At 51.1% G+C, this 27796-nt stretch overlaps 1 long non-coding RNA gene across 3 annotated transcripts; it reads left to right on the top strand.

Moving 5' to 3' along the window:
• Positions 1-13428: 13428 nt before the first annotated feature.
• Positions 13429-25726, top strand: LOC133234613 (uncharacterized). 3 transcript variants are annotated; one of them, XR_009732230.1, is made up of 4 exons: positions 13430-13974; positions 14504-17600; positions 22496-23646; positions 24840-25726. It is a non-coding gene; the product is annotated as an uncharacterized LOC133234613 (long non-coding RNA). The 3 variants fall into 3 exon arrangements; XR_009732229.1 differs by having other exon boundaries at positions 13430-14632; positions 14742-17600; XR_009732225.1 differs by having other exon boundaries at positions 13429-17600.
• The last annotated feature ends 2070 nt before the right edge of the window (positions 25727-27796 follow it).

Genomic DNA, 27796 nt, shown 5'->3' with positions numbered 1-27796 from the left:
CAAGCGAGCGCGGCAGGGCGGGCGGCGCGGGGCCCGGGGCGCGCGCGCCCCCTGCCGGCCGGCGGACCCGGCGGCCTGGCCCTCGCCGCGGTCCCGGGGCAGCGCGGCCCACCCGAGCCTGCGCCCGGCGCCCCGCCGGCAGGCACCGCTCCCCTCTGCGCGTTTCGTGGGCGGTGCCACGTGCCCCGCGCATCAGACATTACTTTGGGGGTTAGGCGAGTGTTGGACTGTTTTTCCCGGGCACGTCTAGACAGGTCACCTGAGGACACTCGCTGGAAAACAGTTACTTTTCTTACGAATCTGCCAACAAGGGACGTGCCCTAATTGAGTGATTGGAATGAAAGATGAATACAATTTGAATAATTGTCTCCAGCGCCGAGAGAAGTTGTGTGTTTTACTTGCCTGTGAACGTGCCCCACTATAGCAAGATGCTGTTAACATGGTCGAGTTACATACATACATGTTTCCTGTATTAGCGAATTAAAGAGTAATAAATTTGGAGGCCAGGGAGGCACTGGAATTCCTGATGGAAAATTTTCACTTAGAGACCAGTACTTACTGAGGCCCCCGTACATGCAAGACGCGCAGTGCTAGGTGCAAAGGTTGAGAACTAGGCTTCTGCCCTAGTGGAATGCACAGTGTAACGGGAAAGATTAAACGAGTTCTTCCAAGTGTGTGATGTGGTTCAGGACGCGCTATCCCAAATTATGCCACCAATAAACTGAAGAAAAGATTTTGAGAAAACAGAAGGAATCAGAAGGTCATGCTGACCTTCTTCCCAAAAACCAATCATAAATCCCTCAGGTGAGAGATGCCCTTCACATTCCAGGACGACAGGAACATCCTTATCTCTGAAGACGAAGGGAAACTCGGAAGAATCTTGATAAACAAGACTTGCTAAATTGCCTCCAGTGTGCTACACCTAACCTCACGCTGGTCCCCCTCTCCCGGTCCTCTAGACTGTCCGCTCGTCATCACACCTCGCAGTAAAGTACACAGCTGTTTCTCTGGGACTTCACTTCCTTATGAAGTCTCCTGTGTCACCTAAAACTTAGGTTAAAATAAGTCTGTAATGCTTTTCTTCCTGTTGATCTGTCTTTGTCAGCAAAATTTTCAAACCCAGCCAGGGACCAGGTGGAGGACAGCTTTTTTCTCCCTCCATAAGCATTGCAATCCCAGGGACAGAGGAGCCTGGCAGGCTACCGTCCATGGGGTCGCAAAGAGTCGGACTCGACTGAGCGACTTCACTTTCACTTTCTTTCTATAAGCATTGCAAAGTGATACTTATGTAGGACTGCCCTGGCAAGGGAATCCATCCTATTCTGGGTCAGGGACGGGCATCCCTGTAGAAAGATCATCTGAGCCGAGTTACTGACAGGTGGGTAAGACTCACCAGATGAACTGGGGTAGGAAGACTTCCAGGGCGGATGGAGGGAACAGATCAGATCAGATCAGTCGCTCAGTCGTATCCGACTCTTTGCGACCCCATGAATCGCAGCATGCCAGGCCTCCCTGTCCATCACCAACTCCCGGAGTTCACTCAGACTCACATCCATCGAGTCAGTGACGCCATCCAGCCATCTCATCCTCTGTCGTCCCCTTCTCCTCCTGCCCCCAATCCCTCCCAGCATCAGAGTCTTTTCCAATGAGTCAACTCTTCACATGAGGTGGCCAAAGTACTGGAGTTTCAGCTTTAGCATCATTCCTTCCAAAGAAATCCCAGGGCTGATCTCCTTCAGAATGGACTGGTTGGATCTCCTTGCAGTCCAAGGGACTCTCAAGAGTCTTCTCCGACACCACAGTTCAAAAGCATCAATTCTTCTGCACTCAGCCTTCTTCACAGTCCAACTCTCACAGCCATACATGACCACAGGAAAAACCATAGCCTTGACTAGACGGACCTTTGTTGGCAAAGTAATGTCTCTGCTTTTGAATATGCTATCTAGGTTGGTCATAACGTTCCTTCCAAGGAGTAAGCGTCTTTTAATTTCATGGCTGCAGTCACCATCTGCAGTGATTTTGGAGCCCAGAAAAATAAAGTCTGACACTGTTTCCACTGTTTCCCCATCTATTTCCCATGAAGTGGTGGGACCGGATGCCATGATCTTCGTTTTCTGAATGTTGAGCTTTAATGGAGGGAACAATTCACACAAAAGCCTAGGGACCTTGGGGCTTCCCTGGGACAGTAGCTGAGACTCATCGTTCCCAATGCAGAGGGCCCAGGTTCGATCCCTGGTCAGGGAACTAGATCCCCCATGCCACAATAAATAAATGTTTTTTAAAAGTCTAGGGACCTTGAGAGACCTGCTTTCTAGGTATCCCATGGGATTGGTGTGTGTGTCACTCACTCTGTCAAGTCCAGCTCTTTGCGACCACATGGACTGTAGCCTGCCAGGCTCCTCTGTCCATAAAATCCTCAAGGACTGGGTTGCCATTCCCTTCTCCAGGGGATCTTTCCAACCCAGGGATCAAACTCAGCTCTCCTGCATTGCAGGGGGATTCCTTACCATCTGAGCCACCAGGAGCACTTACAGGGTTGGTAGAGAAGAACAGTGTGGTTTGAGCTGAAGAGACAGGCAAGTGCTAGCTCGTGTAGAGCCTGGTTGCCACGTTAAGGGTTGCCTTTTGCTGGAAGATCTTGTTACCTCAGTCTGGGAACCGGAGGAGAAAGGCTGACTTTCCTCCTGGTCCGCCTTTCCACATCTTTATTCCAACATCACTCAGCCTCCTACAACGATTTTTACCTGATTTCTTTTTCCTTAAGCGTTCTGCACAAGGAAATTTCTCTTTTAGGCAACTTGCTGAAGATGGCTAGACTACCAGGATTCTTTGCAGTTGATTCATTTCTTAACCATTATTACAAGAAGCAGGACTCAGGCGGCAACAAATGCTTAAAGGAAGACAGAAAAAGCAAGAGGCCTAAACCTAAAGCATTTGATCAGACTCGAAAGTCTGTGTGTCCACGGGGCCAAGGCCGTTTATGTAAAAGAACTTGGGAAATAAGAAATCAGCTGGTGCATTTCAGAGATTTTCAGAAAGGTCAAGACAGGCTGTAGAAACACCCTTTGAAAGCCTCTTCTTAATAGTTGTGCCTTTAAAAAGATTTAGGAGATTAAACCTTGATATTTTGATACAAAACATAAGCAGAGCCAACCAGACAAGAATTTTGCCTGAATATGCCATCAAGACCCCTCCAGGAAATGGCATGCCAATGCTTGTCAGGCTGCGGTGGGTGGGTGGGTGGTTATCCGCCCAACACCCTGTGTGGCCAGTTAGGAGCCGTACAGACAGGACCTTTAGATGTCAGCCAGCGAGTCTTTTTCTTTTTTCTATTTCTCCATTATAAAGCTTTTTGCCGGCTTGAAAGACACGGCGTCAGAAACACTGATGCAATGAGACGCTCATATCAGATTGCATCATACGATCCTAGGTGTGGTGCCCCTGAAACTGGTTTTTCTTGAGGTTGTGCTGCCATAGAAAAGCGCTTCGGGTAGAACACCCGAGACTGGCCCTACTTGTCAGATGGCAGAATTAATGTTTGCAACTACATGCCTCAATTCCACACCAGTGTTCTCCCAGGGGAAGCCGGTGTGGCTTTCCAAATGGGTGTGCGGCCGACATTCATCACTTAGGTGTGCCGGGCTGCGGCTTATGTAACGAATGTCACCCAGGGAGACGCACCTACCAGACAGGCTGGAAATGACACTTCCACCTCCGAGATGGGCTCTGATTGGATCTCACTTGAATGGAGCCACTTCTCCGGGAACAGACCAGCTTGGTGCAAAACTGGAAGAGGAGAAAGGAGAGAAGGTGGCTAAGGTTTCTCAGGCACTTGCTGGGTGGCTGGCACTGCATTGTAGGCACTGCAAGCACAGAACCTCAGATGTGTGGGTTCTGCCTTCCAGCCCGCCATCACCAGGACCCAAGGCTGCCTCCCCGAGTGTTCATACAGTCATACTCAAGTGAGAGTAGTCTCCGATTAAGGCCCCTCCCAAAAATGGAGTGCTATTCAACTCGGCCACAGGAGGCCACACCTCCTGTTGGAAGATTAACTTTCTGGTCCAGTATCTATAAAAAAAATGATCACTGACCATGGGTTAGGTAATGATGCTACTGCCCACTGAAAAATTGGTGTCTGTGCAGTTGGGTTGCTGCTGCTGCTGCTAAGTCGCTTCAGTCGTGTCCGACTCTGTGCGACCCCAGAGACGGCAGCCCACTAGGCTCCCCATTCCCTGGGATTCTCCAGGCAAGAACACTGGAGTGGGTTGCCATTTCCTTCTCCAATGCATGAAAGTGAAAAGTGAAAGTGAAGTCGCTCAGTCGTGTCTGACTCGTAGTGACCCCATGGACTGCAGCCTACCAGGCTCCTCCGTCCATGGGATTTTCCAGGCAAGAGTACTGGAGTGGGGTGCCATTGCCTTCTCTGGGTTAGGCTAAGATAATATAGGGCTTCCCTGGTGGCTCAGATGGTAAAGCGTCTGCCCGCAATGCGGGAGACCTGGGTTCCATCCCTGGGTTGGGAAGATGCTCTGGAGAAGGAAATACACCTTGCATCTTCACCATCCAACATGGGGAGCATGCTGGAAATGTGACCAGTGCAAATGAGGTTTACCGTTGGTGTGCTCACCCTGGGTTTCCAAGTCTCAGGGCAGCATAAAGGAGTACGGAATCGATCATCACTGATTTTATTGTATCGATCCCATGTTGGAATGATAACATTTTTGACCTTTAGGTAAATGTAGTATTTCTTTTTCATCTTTTCAGTGTGGCCTTTATAAAGGTTTAAATGACCTTTATAAAATTTTGTGGTTCTTCCTATTTTATTTTGATTAGAGAACACTACCTTTGAAAGTGTGACTGGAGGACTTTCCCGGCAGTCCAACGGTGGAGACTTCTGCCACGGGAGTGGGACCAACCCCGGACCCGGAGTTGAGCTCCCCAACCACGTGCGATGTGGTGGAAAAACAGACAAATGAAACAGCCTGGAACCCAGCAATTTGCCCTGGACCCAGCGCTTTCTGCCTCTATTCTCTAGTTTTCCCCATCAGTAAAATGGCAAGAAAGGGTCTGGGCTAAACTGATGGGGTGTTACTTCTAGATTAAATGTTCCCTAATTCTGAGGACAATGGTTGGTGGTGGGTCCCTGTCATACTGTTTGGAAAGATGTTTTTTAGGAAGGGAAGATCTTTTAAGCCTTTTCTACCATTAAGTCATGAAATTTTAGAATCCAAAGGGGTTTAAATGTTATCGTTGGATCTTTAAGCTCCCCAGTCTGTAAGCCTCTCCTGGACTAGTCTTATGATTCATTCGTCTTTGTTTCTCCAGCAACCACCCAGGGCAGCCTGGCATGTAGTCAGCCACCCATGTATGTTTGTTGACCTATGTCATATCCAGATGAAGAACCAAAGCCGAGAGAGGCACTGAGAGTACCTGAGACCACACAGCAGGCTGGGAGGAGAGTCAGGAAGAACTCAGTCCTCCTGAATCAGTTTGGGAGACGCTCGGTGTGGTCCCTGGCCCAGCAGCAGCTGCATCACTTGGACGTTTGTTAGAAACAGAATCTCAGGCCTCAGCCCTACCGACTCTGAACCTGCATTCCTATTAAGATCCCCCCGGCGCTTTGTATGCATCTTAAAGTATGAAAAGTGCTACCTGAAGTCATGTCACCTTCCTCAAGGAAAGCCTCCCTGTCTGTGCCCTGCAGAAGCTATTCAGTCTATTTCCAGGGACTTCCCTAGTGGTGCAGAGGCTAAGACTCCATGCTCCCCACGTAGGGGGCCTGGGTTTGATCCCCTGTCAGGGAAACAGATCCCACATGCAGCAACCAAAGATCCTGCTTGTCACAACGAAGGCTGACGATCCTGCTCGCCACAGCATAGACCTGGCGCAGCCAAACCAACACGTAAATAAACAGAGCAGTCCGCTGAGAGCCCAGGTGCCATCCCTGTGCTCTGTAGCGCATGGGTCTTGGGGCTTCCCTGGTGGCTCAGACGGTAAGCGTCTGCCTGCAATGAGGGAGACCGGGGTTCGGTTCCTGGGTCGGGAAGATCCCCTGGAGAAGGAAATGGCAATCCACTCCAGCACTCTTGCCTGGAAAATCCCATGGATGGAGGAGCCTGATAGGCTACAGTCCATAGGGTTGCAAAGAGTTGGACACGACTGAGCGACTTCACTTTCACTTTCATAGCGCGTGGGTCTTAGTCACAGAGTCGTGTCCAACTCTTTGCGACCCCATGGATTGTAGCCCGCCGGGCCCCTCTGTCCATGGGATTCTTTAGGCAAGAACACTGGAGTGGGTTGCTATTCCCTTCTCCAGCTATGCCCTATGCTCTAGTCTATTAGTAGAGTATAGAATGCTAGTCATCGAGACTCCATGCTGGCTAAGGAACACTAAGACTGAAGGGCACTCAGGTAGTACTGGCTGGGCCTCTGCTCTGTCCAGCACCTGCAGCCAGTACACCCGCTTTTCTTCCTGAGGGTTTGAGGGGGTCACGATCTTATAGCACCTCAAGGAAGAAGTTAGCCTTCACCTGAGCACTGTCCCTGCTTTCATGTCAGAGACTCCAGGAGAAATTTGAATGGAACCAGGTACACCTTGGGAGTCCAGTCTGATTTTTCAGATCCAGGAAAAACAAGACCAAAATCAGTTGCATCAATGTCTGTATGTTGTTTATATCTTCCAGTCGCTCCCTTCTCTGCCTCTGCAACGATGCTTACAATTCATGGCGCATTCCCAGCCTGTGACAGAACCCCAGTTGGCAGAACTGGTCTCTAATCAATAGCTCTCCAGTCATTGTTTAAGACTATCCCTTATCCAAGCTTGCAAATAAAAGCCGTCTACTGCAGAGATTCCATTTTGCCCTGGCCATGGGCAGGATGGATATACGGCTTTGAAATTAGAGGAAGAGGCAAAAGAATGAACATTTGCAGGCCTCACAGACGTTCACCTGCGTCTGCAGTAACGGAGCCAAGAAGCCAGGTGACTTTCTGGTGAGCTCAAAAGACAGTTTGAATGGCCAAGATAAATCAGGGGATCAGCTGCAGAACTGGGTCATGTGCCTGGAAGGTTCGTGATACAGCAGAAGGTGTTCAGCCTGATGAATGTCAGGTGGCCCTGCCGGCTGGAACCACTGCATTTCAGGTCACGTCATGTCATCCTGAACTGTAAAAACCCTTTGGAAAATGACCGAAGCAAGCCGACGGGGACCCCATGAGCCAGCTGCCTGACTGCCCAATTTTCGCCCTCGCTGGGTGGACGCCGTCGGCCAGAGGGCAGCGTGTAGGTGCTGCCGTTCAGTCACTAAGTTGTGTCCGACTCTCTGTGACCCCACGGACCGCAGCCTGTCAGGCTCCTCTGTCCGTGGGGTATCCCAGGCAAGAACACTGGAGTGGGTTGCCATTTCCCCAGCCCTGGGGTTGAACCCATGTCTCCCGCATTGCAGGCAGATTCTTTACCGCTGAGCCTCTAGGGCGAACAGGTCTCAAACTGAACCAAGCCCGGGCATTTGTTGAACACCTATGTGCCAGAGATGGTTCTAAGCAGAAAAAAGCTTGTTTAATCTTTGTAACATTAGTGCAGCCTGGCTCCTATTGCAGGTCCTTGTATGAGTTTGTGAGGGCTGCTGTAACCGTGAACTTCCTGATGTTCAAGCTGGTTTTAGAAAAGGCAGAGGAACCAGAGATCAAATTGCCAACATCCGCTGGATCACGGAAAAAGCAAGAGAGTTCCAGAAAAACATCTATTTCGGCTTTGTTGACTACGCCAAAGCCTTTGACTGTGTGGATCACAATAAACTGTGGAAAATTCTGAAAGAGATGGGAATACCAGACCACCTGACCTGCCTCTTGAGAAATTTGTATGCAGGTCAGGAAGCAACAGTTAGAACTGGACATGGAACAACAGACTGGCTCCAAATAGGAAAAGGAGTATGTCAAGGCTGTATATTGTCACCCGGCTTATTTAACTTCTATGCAGAGTACATCATGAGAAACGCTGGGCTGGAAGAAACACAAGCTGGAATCAAGATTGCCAGGAGAAATATCAATAACCTCAGATATGCAGATGACACCACCCTTATGGCAGAAAGTGAAGAGGAACTCAAAAGCCTCTTGATGAAAGTGAAAGAGGAGAGTGAAAAAGCTGGCTTAAAGCTTAACATTCAGAAAACGAATATCATGGCATCCGGTCCCACCACTTCATGGGAAATAGATGGGGGAACAGTGGAAACAGTGTCAGACTTTATTTTTTTGGGCCCAAGATCACTGCAGATGGTGATTAAAGCCATGAAATTAAAAGACGTTTACTCCTTGGAAGGAAAGTGATGACCAACCTAGATAGCATATTCAAAAGCAGAGACATTACTTTGCCAACAAAGGTCCGTCTAGTCAAGGCTATGGTTTTTCCAGTGGTCATGTATGGCTGTGAGAGTTGGACTGTGAAGAAGGCTGAGTGCCGAAGAATTGATGCTTTTGAACTGTGGTGTTGGAGAAGACTCTTGAGAGTCCCTTGGACTGCAAGGAGATCCAACCAGTCCATTTGAAGGAGATCAGCCCTGGGATTTCTTTGGAAGGACTGATGCTAAAGCTGAAACTCCAGTACTTTGGCCACTTCATGTGAAGAGTTGACTCATTGGAAAAGACTTTGATGCTGGGAGGGATTGGGGGCAGGAGGAGAAAGGGACGACAGAGGATGAGATGGCTGGATGGCATCACTGACTCGATGGATGTGAGTCTGAGTGAACTCCGGGAGCTGGTGATGGACAGGGAGGCCTGGCGTGCTGCGATTCATGGGGTCGCAAAGAGTCGGACACGACTGAGCGACTGAACTGAACTGATGGGATATTTACTACAGTCTCCGTACTGCACAGTAGGACCTTGTTTGTTTAAGCCGAGCACCGTCTTTCTCTATTTCTTTGATTTTCAGCTGTGCTGGGCTCTCTCTAGCTGGGGCCCAGGCCTCTCACTGCGGTGGCTTCTCTTGGGGCGCACAGGCTTCAGTGGTGTGGGTCGCAGGCTTAGTTGTTCCGCAGCAGGTGGGATCTTCCCAGACGAGGGATCGAACCCGTGTCCCCTGCGTTAGCAAGTGGATTCTTAACCACTAGACCCCCAGGGAAGCCCCCTCCTTCGTTTCCTTAAGTACCTCCTCTTCCTAATGCATAATGAGCTTGTGCGCTCAGTCATGTTGGGCTCTTTGTGACCCCATGGACTGTAGCCCCCCAGGCTCCTCTGTCCATGGGATTCTCCAGGTAAGAACGCTGGAGTGGGTTGCCATTTCCTTCTCCAGGGGATCTTCCCAACCCAGGGAATCAAACCCATGTCTCCTTTGTCTCCTGCGTTTCAGGCGGATTGTTTACTCACTAGCCATTGGGGATCCCAATCTTCTTCCTATTAATTTTAGACCCCTTCTATTAATTATGACCCCTTCTTAATTTCTTATCTTGCTATCTCTACAGGGCTCTCACTTGGGCTCCCACCCCGGATAGAATTTAGGCCTCAGCAGTGAAAGCGCCACGCCTAACAACTGGACCACCGGGAACACCGCACTTATGCTCAGAGGCTGGAACCAGAAGGGCCGTCTTTGGAATGGGCAGCAGTAGCACACAGATCTCAAGCAGAGGCTGCATCTTGGAAGATAATCTCTCTACACGCAGCCAGCGGTGACTCCGGGCTGGGTGCTGCCGGAGCCCAGCCTCTACCCCGGGCTGTGCTGCTCCTGGGGAGTGGACTGCACGGGCGGCTCGCCTTCAGTGTGGGCTGAGGGCCTGCTGTGTGCTGCTCCCGTCTCAGACCAGGACTGGCACCAGCCTGGTCAGTTCGGTGTCACCTCCCTATCATGGCCTTAGAGCAGGTCTCTCCCTGGACCCCCAGCTGCCAGGACCAAGGCGGGGGCCACAAGCCTGGGCTTCCTCTCTTCACTCTGCGGCTCAGGCAGTAGGAGCTGCTTGTGCAGAGGCCCTGGGGCAGGAGTGCAGTCTGCTCCTCTGGGCAAAGTGGAGGAGCAGAGGGTGACTGCAGACCAGGTGCTCTCAAGGTGCCTGTAGGATGCGCCCTGGAGCTGCAGCCGTTATCTCTGTAACAGGCACGAGGCGAACTGCAGCTCAGGCTCAGGCTGCTCAGCGGACAACTCCTGATGTGGAGGCTGGGACTCTGCGATTCTGAAAGCCACATCCTTGATGCCACCCCTCACCGCCCTTCAACCCTGAGACCTGGGCCTCTTCTCAGAAACTGCCTCAGTGGTGTCGGGCCTGGGCTGCGGGCAACCCTCCTGGACCCCAGGTATCCTCACTGCAAAACAGAGGGATGGGTCTGGGCTCCATGGACGAGCCTGTGGACATACTCCACAGACACACACCGCGGACGTGGTCCGTGAACGCACAGCTCACGCAGGCACCGTGGCTCTGCACCCAGAGGGGTTCTGGCTGGGACACTGATGGACATTTTTAAAATTCCAGTTGTTGCCCGTTTATTTCAGTGCATATTAGAAATCTGTACATGTGTGTTTAACTAGCAACTTAGTCCATGCTTCCAGTAATAAATGATTCCTTTTCAAAATGATTCATTTCAGTTTAAGTTCAGTTCAGTTCAGTCGCTCAGTCGTGTCCGACTCTCTTCGACCCCATGAATCACAGCATGCCAGGCCTCCCTGTCCATCACCAACTCCCAGAGTTCACCCAGACTCACGTCCATCGAGTCAGTGACGCCATCCAGCCATCTCATCCTCTGTCGTCCCCTTTTCCTCCTGCCCCCAATCCCTCCCAGCATCAGAGTCTTTTCCAATGAGTCAACTCTTCACATGAGGTGGCCAAAGTACTGGAGTTTCAGCTTTAGCATCATTCCTTCCAAAGAAATCCCAGGGCTGATCTCCTTCAGAATGGACTGGTTGGATCTCCTTGCAGTCCAAGGGACTCTCAAGAGTCTTCTCCAACACCACAGTTCAAAAGCATCAATTCTTCTGCACTCAGCCTTCTTCACAGTCCAACTCTCACATCCATACATGACCACAGGAAAAACCATAGCCTTGACTAGACGGACCTTTGTTGGCAAAGTAATGTCTCTGCTATTTAATATGCTATCTAGGTTGGTCATAACTTTCCTTCCAAGGAGTAAGCGTCTTTTAATTTCATGGCTGCAATCACCATCTGCAGTGATCTTGGAGCCCCAAAAAACAAAGTCTGACACTGTTTCCACTGTTTCCCCATCTATTTCCCATGAAGTGATAGGACTGGATGCCATGATCTTCGTTTTCTGAATGTTGAGCTTTAAGCCAACTTTTTCACTCTCCACTTTCACTTTCATCAAGAGGCTTTTGAGTTCCTCTTCACTTTCTGCCATAAGGATGGTGTCATCTGCATATCTGAGGTTATTGATATTTCTCCTGGCAATCTTGATTCCAGCTTGTGCTTCTTCCAGCCCAGCGTTTCTCATGATGTACTCTGCATAGAAGTTAAATAAGCCGGGTGACAATATACAGCCTTGACATACTCCTTTTCCTATTTGGAGCCAGTCTGTTGTTCCATGTCCAGTTCTAACTGTTGCTTCCTGACCTGCATACAAATTTCTCAAGAGGCAGGTCAGGTGGTCTGGTATTCCCATCTCTTTCAGAATTTTCCACAGTTTATTGTGATCCACACAGTCAAAGGCTTCGTCATAGTCAATAAAGCAGAAATAGATGTTTTTCCGGAACTCTCTTGCTTTTTCCGTGATCCAGCGGATGTTGGCAATTTGATCTCTGGTTCCTCTGCCTTTTCTAAAACCAGGTTGAACATGAGGAGGTGCTTATTTAAAGAGAGATTTAATCAGGCATTACTGTGCCTGTGTGTGTGGTCAGGTGCTTAGTCGTGTCCAATTCTGTGCAACCCATGGACTGTAGCCCTCCAGGCTCCTCTGTCTGTGGGATTCTCCAGGCAAGAATACTGGAGTGGGTTGCCATTTCCTCCTCCAGGGGATCTTCCCGAGCCAGGGGTCGAACCCTCATTGTAGGTGGATTCTTGACTGCTGAGCCACTGGGTAAGCCCCCAGGTGTTACATAGATCTTGCAAAAATGGGGAAGATGGTTCAGATACAACCTTGGCCTGAGAGACCCGGAGATCTGCTGCTCTGACACCTCTCCCAGCTCTTATGGTCTCAGGTCTATGATGGACCAGACTCTGACGATCTAGAACAATCCTCTGTGAAAGGGGACTCGGGTAGCGGACAAGAATGCAGGCTCATTTGAGTGAACACGTGGGATCACGCAGTCTGGCCCTGAGCCACGAAGCACTTCTTGGCTTTGAATGTGTGACCAGGTGTGTAGCCCGTCATCGAGCGCCAGCCTGATTATGGGGTTTAGGAGCAGGAAGCCGGCCTGGAGGAGGCTGCGCCCAGCCTGCCGAGTCTTGTGTGCATGTGGGAAAGAGCATCCTTCTTGTGTCCATCAGAAGAGAAGCCTTTTCCAGCTGGAGTCTAGCCCCCTCCTTTGAGGAATGAGCAAACGAAGGGAATAAGAGCCAGGAGAGGAGAGCTGTTTGGAGTCCAGGCTGGAGGGTGGACGCTGCGTCGACTCCCCAGTCCCCACCAGGAGCCACCCCGACACCTAAACCACTCATGACTTTTTATCTCCTGGGTGGTTTAAATAACTATCATTACTTGCACGTTTTTCAAAAGAGTGCGCTTCTTGCCAAACCTCGTTAAGTTGCCGAGTCGTGGGCTGGTGCCCCTTCCCTGCCTTGGAGGGAAGGAAGGAGTTTGGCTGGACACAGGCACGGTCTTCTTCCACGCCATCATCCCCCAGCTCTCTGTGTCTAAGTCAGGGCTCTGGGGACCTCTGGGTGACCAGTCTGGCCGGAAAGGGATTGCCGGTGACCCACAGGGCAGCAGTGAGCACAGGTGACCCCAAGAGGGAGTAGGGGTTGCACGGGGTGAGAGACAGTGTGGGAGGAGGTGGAGCGCTCAGACTTCGGAAGTGGCTGCTCTGGGTTCAAATCCCAGCTCTGCCAATGGCTGTGTGATCTCTGACAAGTTAAATAACCTCTCTGTGCCTCGCTTTTCTCCTCTCCCAGTGGGAGTGATGACACAGAAGCTACCGTGGAGCCACATTTGGTGGCCTAAGTGACCTAGTCTTAGGATGGCGCTGGCACATGCTGTCGGCTTGCTATTTTCCTAGACCTTAGGAGGGGAGCCCAAGATCCACAGAGCCCGACTTGTACCGTGACCCTGGGCCCCTGACTATACTCCCCTGGATCTCAGTTATCTCATGGGTAAAACCAGGGTGATGAGACTGAGCCTATTCCTGGGGTTCTCAGGCGTCCAGGCTTTGAGCCCAGAGACTGGCCCAGAGGGCATCCTCGAGAAAGAGGAAGTGTGAGGCCAGACTCTGGCCCGCGCGTCACTGGGATCCTGTTGCTTCACAGTCCGTGCTCGGGATGCCCGCAGAGTGAGTGTCCCGGGTGTGTGGGTGGGCGGGGCCGCGGAGGAGGCCCGGGGGAGGAGCCCAGGGCCAGGGGCTGGGAGCCCGCGGTTTGAGTCTCCAAGAGCCAGGGGCGAGCCCTGCGCCCCCAGCCCCGCTCCAGTCAGGGCACGGCGTGGTTTAGTGACTCTTTGCGACTCCATGGACTGAAGCCCGCCAGGCTCTGCTGTCCCTGGGCCTCTCCAGGCAAGAACACTGCATGGGTTGCTGTTTCCTCCTCCAGGAAATCTTCCTGACCCAGGGGTTGGACCTGTGTCTCTTGCATTGCAGGCGGATTCTTACCGTGATGCAGCAGGGAAGCCCAGTCAGGGCAGATTCCTTTTTATAACAACAACAACAACACCAGTTGGGTCCTTGTTAAGTACCGGGTACTTCACAGAAGTGCAGTTAACCCGTACAAACTCCTGAGATGGTTCCGTGTTACAGAGGGAGACATGAAGCCCAGAGGCGATGCAACCTGCCTGAGGTCACACAGCGAGCCAGCAGTGCAGCGGGATTTAAACTCAATTCTGAGTGACCCCTGAGCCTGGGTATGTATGTATGTGTTTGCTTTCTATTGTGAAATCAATCTTTATAGCTTCCCAGGACAGAACCTGCCTGCCCAGTGCAGGAGACGTAAGAGACACCGGTTCGATCCCTGGGTCGGAAAGATCCCCTGGAGAAGGAAATGGCAACCCACTCCAGTGTTCTTGCCTGGAGAATCCCACGCACAGAGGAGCCTGGTGGGCTACAGTCCATGGGGTCGCACAGAGTCGGACGCGACTAAAGCGACTGAGCACACATTTATGTATTTGCTTTTCATTGTGAAATCATGACAGCTTCACAGGAAGTTGCCAAATAGGATAGAGTGGGCCTGTGAACCGTTCACCCAGTTCCCCCTGATGGTTACATCTTACACAACTGTGATAGGTATCAAAACCAGGAAACTGACATGGTTACTTACACATATTGTATAGTCCGTGCCTGCTTGTATCCACGGGTAGAGTTGTGTAACCACCACAGCCATCAAGATAGGAAACTGCCTCACAACCGAAAGATCCCCCCTGTTAACCTTTTTAGCCACACCCACATCCCGCCTACCTGCCAGCCCTGCCTGATCTGTTCTCCACCTGCATAATTTGGTTCTTTCAAGAGGTTACGTATTTTCCGAAAGATCTTACAGAAAACCCCGAGCAAACCTTCTGCCCAGTAAGTGGAATCATACACTTTTAAGGCTGACTTTTTTACTCAGTGCGCTCCCTTGAGATTTCACTCAAACCGCTCTGCACATCAGTGGTCTGTTCCTCTTTTTTAACAGGTTGTGCTCCGTGGTACAGATGCCCCATTCAGCCAAATAAAGGACAATTTGCTGATTGCCAGTTTTGAGCTATTACAAATAAAAGTGCTGTAAACATTTGTATAAAGGTTTTTGTGTAGACGTAAGTTTTTGTTTCTCTGGGATAAATGCCTGGGAGTGTAATTGCTGCATCGTAAGGTAAGAGTCCATTCTGAAGGAGATCAGCCCTGGGATTTCTTTGGAAGGACTGATGCTGAAGCTGAAACTCCAGTACTTTGGCCACCTCATGCGAAGAATTGATTCATTGGAAAAGACTCTGATGCTGGGAGGGATTGGGGGCAGGAGGAGAAGGGGACGACAGAGGATGAGATGGCTGGATGGCACCACTGACTCGATGGACGTGAGTCTGGGTGAACTCCGGGAGTTGGTGATGGACAGGGAGGCCTGGTGTGCTGCGATTCATGGGGTCTCGAAGAGTCGGACACGACTGAGCGACTGAACGGAACTGAAGGTAAGAGTATTTTGGTTTTTTTTTTTAGGGTTAGTTTTCCCGAGTGACTGCCCCATTTTACGCTCTGACTAGCAATGTATGAGCGCTTTCTCCACACCCTCACCAGCATTTGTTGTCACCATCTTTTTTTCTAAATTGAAAACGATCTTATTTTAGCTGTGCTAGAAGGAAGAGGTAGTGACGTCCCACGGGAGTCTTCATCTACTTTTCCCTAACCGCACGACTGAGCGACTGATCTGACCTGAATCGCTGGTTATGCCAACCGCACTTTCATGCTTGTTTGCCGTTTGTAAGCCCTCTTCAGTTCCGTCTTTTGGGAATTCCCTGAGATCCAGTTGTCAGGACTTCGATGAAGGCCCAGATTCGATCCCCAGGTTGAAAACTAAACTCCTGCACAGCCAAAAAGAAAAACAAACAAAACCCAGAAACGTCTCTTGCCCATTTTCAAATTGGATTTTTTTCTCTTGAGTTTTGAGAGGCTTCCCCCCCTGCCCCAGCTATAAGTCCTTTGTGAGGTCTGTGGTTTACAAATATTTTCTCATTTTGATGAAGTCCAGTTTATCAATTTTTTTTTTCTTTTTTTTTTTTCAATTTTTTTTTTTTCATGGATTTTGCTGAGGACCTTAGTCCTGGGTGTGAAAGACAGTCACCTATGCTTCTTCTAAAGGTTTTATAGTTTAATGCTTTCCCTTTAAGTCTGTAATCCATTTGGAGTTAATCTTTGCATGCTTTTTAAAATTTAGTTTTGTATTGAAGTATAGTTGATTTACAATGTACAACATTTGTGTTCATTTCTGTACAGCAAAATGTTTGCACGTTTTTATATTAGGTGTGTGATTTAGGTCAAGTTCATGGCTTCAGCATTATTTGTTGAAAGTTATACCTTTTTTCTAACCTTTTTTAAAATTGAAGTTGATTTCATGCCTACCCTTTCCAGCGTGGATTTTAAAAAACCGTAACACTCCACCACCTCCTGTCTTTATTTGTGATCCCTGCAGGATTTTGTTTGAAGAAAAGATTGCACTGCTAAAATAATTTGAAAACGATTAAACAAGAAAATGCCAATGTTCCCATGACTCTTAAGTATCTGATTAGTTAGTTCTAAGCTAATAAGTCTTGGGTCATCCCTAAAGTTCAGCAGGAAAAGGGATTCCTGGGTTCCTGGCCTCTGCTGGGTCCCCTTTCTCACTGTCTGGGGCTTCTCTCCCTAGAAAAGCTTGTTCTCTGCCTGGAGGTTCATTTGTGGGACAAACGACATCCCTGGCCTGGGGCAAGAGGCGGGCAGCCCCCAGGAGAAGAGCAGTTAAGAGCCGGTAATTTAGCTGCGGGGGCGGAAGGAGATCAAGGGAGGAGATCAAGGGAGGAGACCAGCCTGGAGGACTGGGGCGGGGCTTCACAGTGAGAATTTAAATACTTGCCTCCACCCACCGGCTCTTTCAAGCTGGAGAGAATTCCAGCCACTCAGGGCGAGAGGTGAAGCAGGCAACCGAGGATGAGATGGTTAGATAGCATCACCGGCTCAAAGCAAAGCCCGGGAGACATGAAGGGCGGGGAAACCTGGCGTGCTGCAGTCCCCGCGGTCGCAGGGAGTCGGACACGACTTAGCGACTGTACAGTGAGGCCCCAGTTGAGGCAAGAGCATTTACAGAGGCCGCAGGGGCGTGCGGGACCACTTCCCTCTGCACCCCCTCTCCCCAAATACATGGGATGCTCCAGGGTTAGCCTCACATCAGGAACGGTCCAGATCCCCCTGGTAACTGATGTCTCTCCCATTCCTTCTCTGCCATCCCTACCAACTGCATTGAGATCTTGAAGGTTGCTTGTCAAAGTCTCTTGATTTCTGCCAATAAAAGGCAGCTAAAAACCATAAACTCGGAAGGCCCCTGTTTACAACAGTAGGATGCTTTCAAGTTTGCAAGTCAGTCTTCTGTCTCGGGTCTCAACCATCTGGTGAGGGCGTTTGTCACAGATTATTATGCCCATTTATAGACAGGAAAGCTGAGGCTCAGAAAGGTCACGTTGACTTTTCTGTCCACTAGGCCAGAAGCTTGGAGAGGGAGGGCTCAGGCCCGCCTTGCTGGCTGCTGGGTCCGCAGGTCTAAGCACAGCTTCCAGAACCTAGTAGTCGCTCAGTAAATACCGGGCAGGTGAGCAATGCCCAAGAGGATAAAGCTAGTCAGGACAGCGGAGCCTGGATAACAGCCCTGGCGGTTCTCTTTGCAACATGATCCAGCCAATCACAAGTGACAGGAAGGAGTTGGTGGGAAACGGTCCAAGACCTTCAGAAAGAGGAGAAGCACTCAGACCAATTCAAGCCAAGAAGTTCTTAACTCTGGGAGTTGAGAACCGGTTCTTCGTTTGAACCCCAGGTGAGCAAGATGTTATCCCCTTCCCTAAAGGATTTTGCTCTGTTCATTGGTAGATCTGTGTTTAAAAAATTCTATTCAATTATTACTTAAGAATTTGTAAACCAACGCTAAAGCATTTGTGAAAGTCTATTTTCCCTCATTATATGAGTATCCACATAGGGTCCCCAAGGGTGCCTCTTTGCTCAAAAAGCCCAAAATATTTACAATCTGGGCCTTTGCAGAACAAAGTTTGCCAACCCCAACTGCAGAGAGAAACTTGAGATTAATGCCAATGTTGGAGGAGATGGGAGAGCGCTCAGGTAAAGGGATGAGGAAGTGGGTGACAGATGTTGTGTCCCGGGGCTGGGGAGGGGGCGAGCAGCTCTAAGGAGTGGGCACAGCGCTGCCGTTTCCCCAAAGAGCCTGTCACGGAGAAAGCTCCAGGTCCAAAGTGGCATCGCTGATACTAAATAAAGCCCGTGGTACCAGACCAAGACTTCCTACCTGGTCAAGCTGCAGTTTCAACCTTTCCCAGAAATGTAACCTTCATCCACCACCCTGGAATGTTCCGGTCAGCACCTCTGAGGTCATCTGTCCTGTGGGACCTCGCCATCCCCCAGGGGAAGAGGCATCTCCGTGATAAAATCCCCGCCACTCCCCCCTCCACCCAGGAAGCCATCCTAGCCTGAAATGAAACCCTGCTCTTCCTCTGCTGGCGTCAGCAGCTCCCTTGCTCGCCCTTCTTCCCGTAAAAGCCTAGTATTTGTCTGCTCCCCCGAGTGGCCTTCCAGATGCTGGGTGAGCTGCTGCACCATGTAGGGATCCTTGACTAAAGCCAGGTCTTCAGATTTACTCGGTTGAACTCTTAACGGCGCTTTCACAGTGACTGTCCCCTACAAAGTCCCCATCACGCTCGTTGCACAGACTCCCGGCCTGCAGGGCGGTGTTGTCGGGACCCTGCTTTCCTGCCAGGAGACTGAGGCTGGGAAAATCCTCACAGCCGGTGGGAGGCAGAGCCAGAAGCCCGTGACGGTTAGTTTTGTGTGTCAGCCCACTGGGCTCAGGGGCGCGCAGATAGCCGGTGTGCTTGGGAGCTTGTTTCTGGAAAAGGTGAGCGTTTGAACCGGTAGAGCGTGAAGAGCCGCCTCGGCCTGGTGAATGGCTGTCATCCATCCAGAACAAAAGGGCCAATGGCTCTCTCTGCAGGAGTGGGGACCACCCGGCTCCTTCCGCCTCTGTCGCTACCACTTCAGACTCACACCCACTCAGGCCTTTGGGCTCGTTGGTCACTCGGTCGTGTCCGACTCTCTGTGACCCCCAAGGACTGTAGCCCGCCAGGCCCCTCTGTCCATGGGATTCTCCAGGCAAGGATACTGCACTGGTTGCCATTTCCTCCTCCAGGGGATCTTCCCGACCCAGGGATCAAACCTGGCACTATCCACCTGCTTTCGTGAGCCTCCAGCCTGCAGACGGCGGGTCATAGGCCTGCTCAGCCTCCAGAAGCAGATGAGCCAATTGTGTACAATGAATCTCTGTGTTTTATGTCTGTATGTCCTGCTGGTTCTGACTCTGGAGAACCCAATACAGATTCAAACACAAGACTGACCCATCTCACTCCTGGACCCCAGGCTGTCTCTAGAAGCTGGGTGTATGCCTTCCTGCCACCGCCTCCCCGCCACGTTCTGCAGAATACTTCTTAGGTGCTTGTCCTGTGCTCAGGGCCATCGTGAGTCCTTCAAACTCCTTTCCAGCCTTCCGGGGTTTTCCGGAAGCCTTCTCTGATTTACCAGTAATGATGGTGACCTTGGTGATGACGATGACAGAACAGGCCTTGTTTTCTCCTGTAAATATTTTTCCATGTATTACTCACAACAGCCCTTGTGACTCAGTGCTATGTTACCAACCTTGCTTTACAGAGTGCCCAGAGAGGTCACGTGAGTACTCTGAAGTTAAGCATCTAGTAATGCAGGATCAGGACACAGGTCCCACTGGTTCCGCGTCAGTGATCTCTACCGCACACTCTACCGCTTCTGGAAAATAATGAGCAATTTCTCACGTGTGTGTCCAAAAGTTTCAGAACCCCATCAGGTGCTTCACAAATTCTGTGACATCATCTTCAGAACAGTCCAAGGAGCAGGTCTTATTATCGTCCCCACTGCTGTTTTTCTGATGCTCAGAAAGCTGAACGGAGTTCTCAGAAGTCGCACAACAGTTTCAGCAGAGGGACTTCCCTGGCGGTCCCGGGGCTGGGACCCCGCACCTTGGGCCTCCTCCTGAGGCCCTGGTGAAACCTCCCGGGAGAGTCCCCCAGGGGCACTGCATCCCCGGGAGTCCCCCACCCTCCGGACCCTGGGTCCTGGCTTGCCGCCTCCTCTGCAGCCAATCAGCTTCCCGAAACCACTGCCTTCCTCCCACCCAGCTCAGCCCAGGACACCCTGGGTCCTGGGAACCTGGAGAACTGTGGGTTTGGGTGTGAAAGTGAAGAGGAGAAGCCTTTGGAGAGGCGCCCAGGTCAAACTTGCTTTGCTGCGCACGGCCCTCAACCCAGGGTACCACGGGCTGGGGGCATTGCCAGTTTTCCACCTGCCGGCCTGGCCGTGCCAGGGGCCAAGGAGGGTGCTTCAGGCAAAACACCCGCCTGCGAGAGTGGGCTCCCTAGGTTCCTCCAGGGTGTACACGTAAGGCCTGCACCAGGGGCGGACACCGGAGTTCTGGTCGGCAGCTCTGCTCAGACTCAGAGAAGCCTGGGAAACCTCCCCGTCTTAGGAGTCAAACTGAAATAAGAACCTCAACCAGAAACACAGACTTCCTTCGATCCTTACTACGCCTTGCACTAGAGAACGGCTCCTTCCCAAACCATTTCATGCATGTGTTAAAAACAAGTTCTGAATCAGTGACTAAACAAAATCACAGAGCTTGTTGGCACTTAGGATTATTGTTTCAGGCTTATTCCCAGAAGGAGAATTACTGGGGCAGAGGGCATGCCTATTTTTAAGGCTCCTGATGCAGACTGCTCCCCGAAAGAACAAGGATGCTGCAGACCCTGCCAGAGCAGCACGCGTTCCTGGCGTCATCACTGAGTGTGAGCTCAGTCCCCCTGCCGTGTCCGACTCTCTGTGACCCGGGGACTGGAGCTGCCAGGCCCCTCTGCCCACGGGACTCTCCAGGCAAGAGGACTGGAGTGGCTGGCCATGCCCTCCTCCCCTACCCAGGGATCTAACCCGAGTCTCCCGCATTGTCAGGCGAGTGCTTTACCACTGGTGCCACCTGGAAAGCCCCCGTCATCACTGGTAGATGATTTTAAACTCCGAACACCAAACACTCCGCACACTTAGCATATCTTCACTGAAAATGTAAAGGGAATACCGGACCGACCACCTGACCTGCCTCCTGAGAAACCTGCATGCAGGTCAGGAAGCAACAGTTAGAACCAGACATGGAACAATGGACTGGCTCCAAATCTGGAAGGAGTTCGTCAAGGCTGTATATTGTCACCCTGCTTATTTAACTTATATGCAGAGTACATCATGAGATACCCTGGGCTGGAGGAAGCATAAGCTGGAATCAGGATTGCCGGGAGAAATATCAATAACCTTAGATATGCAGATGACACCACCCTTATGGCAGAAAGCAAAGAGGAACTAAAGAGCCTCTTGATGAAAGTGAAAGAGGAGAGTGAAAAAGCTGGCTTAAAACTCAACATTCAGAAAATGAAGATCATGGCATCCGGTCCCATCACTTCATGGCAAATAGATGGGGAAACAGTGGAAATAGTGACAGACTTTATTTTCTTGTTCTCCAAAATCCCTGCAGATGGTGATTACAGCCATGAAATTAAAAGACACTTACTCCTTGGAAGGAAAGTTATGACCAATCTAGACAACATATTAAAAAGCAGAGACGTTACTTTGCCAACAGAGGTCCGTCTAGTCAAAGTTATGCTATTTCCAGTGGTCGTGTATGGATGTGAGTTGGACCATAAAGAAAGCTGAGTGCTGAAGAATTGATGCTTTTAAACTGTGGTGTTGAAGAAGACTCTTGAGAGTCCCTTGGACTGCAAGGAGATCCAACCAGTCCATTCTGAAGGAGATCAGTCCTGAATATTCATTGGAAGGAGTGATGCTGAAGCTGAAGCTGCAATACTTTGTCTACCTGATGTGAACTGACTCATTGGAAAAGACCCTGATTCTGGCAAAGATTGAAGGCAGGAGGAGAAGGGGACGACAGAGGATGAGATGGTTGGATGGCATCACCGACTCAATGGACATGAGTTTGAGTAAACTCCGAGAGTTGGTGATGGACAGGGAGGCCTGGCGTGCTGCAGTCCATGGGGTTGCAAAGAGTCGGACACGACTGAGCGACTGGACTGAAAGGGTAGACATGTTGCCCTTAGCACACGCCGTATAAAGGTTTTGATGCTTCTGCATATTTTAACTTGGTTATTTAAGCCTCATAATGGTCTTATGAAGTCGATGGTCTTTTTATCTCGCTGTCACAGATGAGGAAGCTGAGGCACCGAGATCGGAGGCTTGGCCAGGGAGAATGCCCCTCTGGCGCTTCCAGACATTTCTGCTGCCCAAAGGCAGGCCCTTGGGGCTCCGCCTGGGTTCCAGCTGCTGTGTGGTGTTTGGGGAACTGTCGCCAGGAAGAAGGGAAGTGGTGAAGGGCAGGGGCTCCTCTTGTGATTTTCCCTCCTGTCTTTGTGCTGCCTGTGGTTCAGTCCTGCAAACTGCCGCTGCAGCTGCTCTGCGTAGTTACCAGTTGTTCAGGATGGGAGCTTGCGGGGGTCCGTTCCGCCGTCACAGCCACCGTGGGCTTCACCCCAGGACGGTGTTTCTCAGTTAGAAGTCCTAGATGGTGGTTATACACATACATAAAACATAACATTGACCATTTTAATCATTTTATTTTTTTAGAAGTGTTTTGTTTTTCTGGGCCTCAACGAGCCGCTTGTGGGATCTTGGTTTCCCAACCAGGGATTGAACCCAGGCCCTCCTCGGAAATGAGAGTGGGGAGTCCTAACCATTCGACAGCTAAGGAGTTCCCCGCTTTAACCATTTTGAAGTGTTCAGTGCAGCAGCGTCGGGTACGTTCACATCGCCCTGTAACCTGCACCACCATCCATCTCCCCAACTTCCGCGTCTTCCCAAACTGAAGCTGCAAACCCGTGAAACAGCAACGCCCGCCTCGGGCCACCTTCCTTCTGCATTCTGTCTCCGCGGCTTTGACTACTCTAGGACTCTCACATAAGTGGACGTGATGGACAAAAAAAAAAAGTCATTTTAAAATATGAAAACGATACAGAGATCACTGAAGCAAAGAAGGGGGAAAAAGACGGTCCGATGAGCCATCTCTCTGTAAATGTGTTTCCATTTACAGCAGCACTTTCTGGGAACCATCAGGGCAACTGCTATTGTAAGTCAGCTGTACTTTAAAAGAAGAACAACAGAATTGCTGTATTTCACGGCAGGGGGCTCTAGCACGCTGAAGGTGATGAAAGATCGAAGGGGTTTCCGGTGGTTAAGACTCCACGCTCCCCTTGCAGGCGACTCCGTCGTCCCTGACCCCTGGTCAGGGAACTAAGATCCCGCATGCCAGGCAGTGCAACCAAAAACAGGGGAAAAAAAAGATCATGAACTTGGCATGGCCTGAGACCAGACTCAGTGGACTTAATTGAAGACATTTTCCAGACCTGTGAACGATGAAACTTTTTCCTTCATTTTATGGAGATGTAATTGACCTACATGGGCTTCCCTGATAACTCAGTTGGTAAAGACTCCGCCTGCAATGCAGGAGACCTCGGTTCACTTCCTGAATCGGGAAGATCTGCTGGGGAAGGGATAGGCTACCCACTCCAGTGTTCTTGGGCTTGCCTTGTGGCTCAGCTGGTAAACAATCTGCCTGTAGTGCGGGAGACCTGGGTTCGATCCCTGGGTTGTGAAGATCCCCTGGAGAAGGGCTACCCACTCCAGTATTCTGGCCTGGAGAATTCCATGGACTATAAGCCACAGAGTCGGACGTGACTGAGTGACTTTCACTTCATTTCCTGATTGACACACGGCACTGGGTAAGTTTAAGGTGTGCAGTATCATGATTTGACTTGCATCTGTGGGACTTACTTTAACGAACCAGCTGCAGACCCAGGGCCTCGCTTGGGCCTCTCCATGGTGGTGCCTTTCCACAGTTCTCCCTCGAAGCACTGCGAACCCCATTTGTGGCACAGAAAGCCCCTGACTTCACACTCAGAAACCCACAGGCTGTGTCTCTCTGCTGCTCTGCCTCCCCTGCCCAGCCAGCTAGTGACTCAGCCAGGCAAAGATACCTAACAGCTGGGCCCACCTCTTGGTGGGTGCTGAGCCAATAGACACAACCAAGCCAAAAATCGGGAGGAAGAAGGATTTATTCCTCAGAGCAAATAGGAAGAACCCTGGGGATCTCTCCCAAAGCAGGGTCTCCCCAAACAGCAAATTTGGGGACGTTTTAAGCTAAGGGTAGATGCTGATGTGTGAGAGGGCTTGAGTAGAGAATTCAGCACAGAACTGGGGCAAAGGTCGACAGAGTCCAGGCTCAGTGGGTTGAACTCTCATCCTCTACCTGGTGGGGCCACGGCTCCTGCAGAGCTCGGTCGTGTGTCATTATGTGGGGTTTCCCCGGTGGTCCGGTGGACTCCACTCCTCCGCTGCAGGGGGATTGCCTCTGATCCCCGGCTGGGGAAATAGCATCTAACAAGCTGCTTGGTGAGGTAAAAAAAAAGAGTCCTGTTCCTGTGTAAATCCCAGGAGGAACCGACCGCCCCGAGGCTGCCCTATTGTTTCTGGCCTGCCCCTCCCTCATTTCTGCATTTTCTCCCTTAAGCGCTCTAATTACTGGGATGGGCTCCTGGGCTAGCCCTGGGGAATGGCCTCGGCCAAAATGGGTTCTCTGGTGTCGAGAAAGTCTTTCCTGGTTCTCTTTATCCGTGGAACTCCCCTACCTTAGCTTCTTACTGTAATGTTTTCCCTCTGAAGGCCTTTATTTTTAAAAACTTAAAGATTTTGTTGTGGTGATGACCTGTAAGAACAGATCAAGGAGCAGAGGCTAAACCTCAAATTCTCATTGCTCCGGGGCTGGGCCCTCAGAAAGCAATTTAGTTCCTGCCCAGGAGGGATCTAAATGCTAAACACAGATGGATCAGGGGCCCAGAAGAATGCTGGCAAACAAAGGGCAGCTGTTTTGAGAAATCATCATAATTAAAGCTACCTTTTCTTGTGCTTTTTCTAGGAAATGTTGAGTACTTTGCACACATTATTTTATTGGAATAAGGCATTGTTCCTTCCATGAGACAGAAGCTCAGAGAGGTGAATCGATTAAGGTAAGCTCACGTTTGGTAAAGCAGAGATAATGCTGATAATGACGGGAACTAGTCGGGGCGAGCAGCACCAGGCGCTGGGCTAAGTTTTATGTACTACATGTATGTGCGTCTGCGAAGTCGCTCAGTCGTGTCCGACTCTTTGCGACCCCATGGACTGTAGCCCGCCAGGCTCCTCTGTCTATGGGATTCTCCAGGCAAGAATACTGCAGTGGGTTGCCATGCCCTCCTCCAGGGGTTCCTTCCCAACCCAGGGATCGAACCGGGGTCTCCCACTTTGCAGGCAGATTCTTTACGCTCTGCGCCGCCGGGGAAGCTGTATGTGTGTATGCGTGTATCCTTATGTGGGTATATGCATGCGCACACGTGCGAGCTCAGTTGTGTCTGACTCTGCAATCCCATGGCTGTGGCCCGCCAGGCTCCTCTGTCCCTGGAATTTCCCAGGCAAGAGTACTGGAGCGGGTTGCCATTTTCTTCTCCAAAGGATCTTCCTGACCCAGGTATCAAACTCAAATCTCTTGCATCTCTTGCATTGGCAGGAGGATTCTTTACCACCTGTGCCAGCTGGGAAGCCTCATATGTGGGAGTAATTTTATATAATCCTGTGTTTCTGCTCCCTGTGCCATAAGATCATCCTGCTGCAGAGCTGGGCCTGTGGCCACCTGGCCCGGTGCGGTGCAGAGAGGGCAGGACTCCCCAGAGTCCAACAGCCAGCCTCCAGGAAGGCCAAGGCTGAGCTTGGGTGGCGAGCTTCCTGTCCTGGAGGCATGCAAGCTGAGAGCGGGGGCTTCTGCTGGAAGGGTGATTGTTTGTGCCTCTGCTTTCGGATGTCCTTCCCTCCGTTCTGGAGGCATGCAAGCTGAGAGCGGGGCTTCTGCTGGAAGGGTGATGAGATTGTATGTGCCTCTGCTTTCGGATGTCCTTCCCTCCCACCCGCTGGTCCCTGTGGCCGCTGAATGGGTATCCGTCCAGCCAAGAGGGTCTACAACCTGATGGGAAGGATTATGAGGTGGGAGCTATTTTCATCATCATCCCCATTTTACAGAGGATGAAACTGAGAAGCAGGGAGCTGCTGCTGCTGCTGCTAAGTCGCATCAGTCGTGTCCGACTCTGCAACCCCATAGACGGCAGCCCACCAGGCTCCTCTGTCCCTGGGATTCTCCAGGCAAGAACACTGGAGTGGGTTGCCATATCCTTCTCCAATGCGTGCATGCATGCTAAGTCGCTTCGGTCGTGTCTGACTCTGTGCGACCCCATGGACAGCAACCCACTAGGCTCCTCTGTCCGCAGGATTCTCCAAGCAGGAAAACTGGAGTGGGTGGCCATTTCCTTTTCCTGAAGCAGGGAGGTCCTCTCTCAGAGCAGCATCCGTGACCCTGGGCGGAGCTAGGACGTGACCCTAGGCCCTCCGCAGCACCTGTAGCTAACCTTTGGCTGATCCTGACCCCTGACCTCTTGGCTGAGTCTAAAGCCTTGCCTCTTCCCAGCCACTCTGTACTTGTATAATACTCTCCAGTTTTGTGTGTGTATATGTGTATATATATATTAATCTATTTATTTATTTGGCTGCCTTAGGTCTTAGCCGCCACACTCAGGATCTCCCTTGCATCTTGCAGGATCTTTCCTTGTGGCCCAAGGACTCTCCAGTTGTGGTGGGCGGGCCTGAGAACGCCGGGCTTCAGTAGTCGTGGCTGGCAGGCTTAGGTTGCTATGTGAGATCTTCGTTCCCTGACCAGGGATCTAACCCTCGTCCCCCAGATCGCGAGGGATCACTGGACCAGTGGGGACGTCCCAACACTGGCTGTTCATTCTGGGCAGACCTGAGTGCTGATCTCAGCCTGGAGCTGGGATGGGGGCCTTCGGGATTTGGCTGCTCCCGCTGAGAACCTCGGGTCCTCCTGACTCCACTAGGGATGGCCCCTCCCTCCCCGGGGCCGAGAGACGCTCTCCGGACAAAGGCTGAGACCGGCCGGCTCCTCTCATGTATTTGTAGGCTTGGCCACAATCTCCACGCGTTCGGGATGGTGGAAAAAACAGGCCCTATGTGTGAATTTTACACCTGCTCTCTCTTTTTAAGAGCAGTTTCAGCATTTTTTGGAAACTGCTTTTTCTACCTTCCAGTTCATTCAGGCCAGCTGGGAGATTAAGCCTTTGCTCTCCCATCCCTCTCTTCCTCGAATGGAATCCTTCCCTCCCTCCCCTGCTTTTTTCCTTAAGACTCTCTCCACCAAGGGGACGTCTACCTGCAGTGAAAGGCGTCGGTGCTGAGGCACAGTCTGATCAGGTTTTAAAATCTTTAATTGGAGGATAATTGCTTTACGCCGTCGTGTTGGCTTCCAGTGTAAACAGCGTGAATCATCTGTTTGTCAGTCGCTGTTGTGTCCAACTCTCTGTGACCCGTGGACTGGAGCCCACCAGGTTCCTCTGTCCATGAAATTCTCCAGTCAAGATTACTGGAGTGGGGAGCCGTTCCCTTCTCCAGGGGAACCTCCCGACCCAGAGATCAAACGTGGGTCTCCTGCATGGCAGGTGGCTTCTTGACTGTCTGAGCCCCCGGGGAGGCCCCCGACCATCCGCAAGTACACATGAATACCCTCTTCGCACTGCCCGCTACCAGTCTGATCGGTTCTGACAAACGCATATGACAATGTAGGTCTCCTTGTCGAGGTATGGACCGTGCCAGTCACTCCAGAAGTTCCCTTTGGTCCCTCCTCTCCCTCATGCGCCTGGAGGAGGACTCTTGCCAGACGCCTGGCCAAACACCTGGGTGGCTCAGCGCCTGTCCTCCAGGGTCCTGGGGCGAGGGTCCCCCAGCGTTAACCTTCACCGAGCTGCCTGGTTTCAGAGTGGGGACCCAGGTAAGGAGAGA

Source organism: Bos javanicus, chromosome 2 (genome assembly GCF_032452875.1).
Source record: "Bos javanicus breed banteng chromosome 2, ARS-OSU_banteng_1.0, whole genome shotgun sequence".
Lineage (NCBI taxonomy): Eukaryota > Metazoa > Chordata > Mammalia > Artiodactyla > Bovidae > Bos > Bos javanicus.
Note: the sequence above shows the minus strand (reverse complement) of the source record. Positions and strands in the feature narration are given on the sequence as shown.